At 38.8% G+C, this 464-nt stretch overlaps 1 protein-coding gene across 1 annotated transcript in view; it reads left to right on the forward strand.

The window, feature by feature from the left end:
• The window catches only part of tub (TUB bipartite transcription factor), an 18,526-nt gene that overhangs the window by 13,916 nt on the left and 4,146 nt on the right, over window positions 1-464 (forward strand). The window lies entirely within an intron of this gene.

The raw sequence follows: 464 nt of genomic DNA on the forward strand, positions 1-464 counted from the left end.
CTTTGGTCAACTTTGGTTGTTTTTAAAGTGCTTAACAAATAAAGTTGGATTGGATTGGATTGGAATAAAACCACATATATTCTGGAATATATTCTTGGGTATGTGTAAACCAAGTGGATACTGCCATATTATGAGGAAGCACCATTAGTGATGCTGTAAATGTCAGTAAAATGTGTACAGTGCATGTAATAGAAGAAGTATAGTGCAGCATCTTCCCCACTGGAGGCAGTGTCTAAAGTCAGGATCAGTAGAACATGTCCTTTATTTATAGTGGATACAAACATGCTATTTCATAACATAGGTATGATATCTGTTTACATTGTAAATAGTCATTAACAAGCTAGTTTTGAGCACTGGTCACTTGCCTTCCTCTGCGATGTGATGACCCACAGTCAGGATCTGGATCTAACATCCTCATGCTGGGAAGCCAGGCCAGCAATCCCACAAGAACAAACTCCATCAGA

This window comes from Morone saxatilis, unplaced genomic scaffold (assembly GCF_004916995.1).
Source record: "Morone saxatilis isolate NCDOM2014 unplaced genomic scaffold, NCSU_SB_2.0 Contig11, whole genome shotgun sequence".
Classification (NCBI taxonomy): domain Eukaryota; kingdom Metazoa; phylum Chordata; class Actinopteri; family Moronidae; genus Morone; species Morone saxatilis.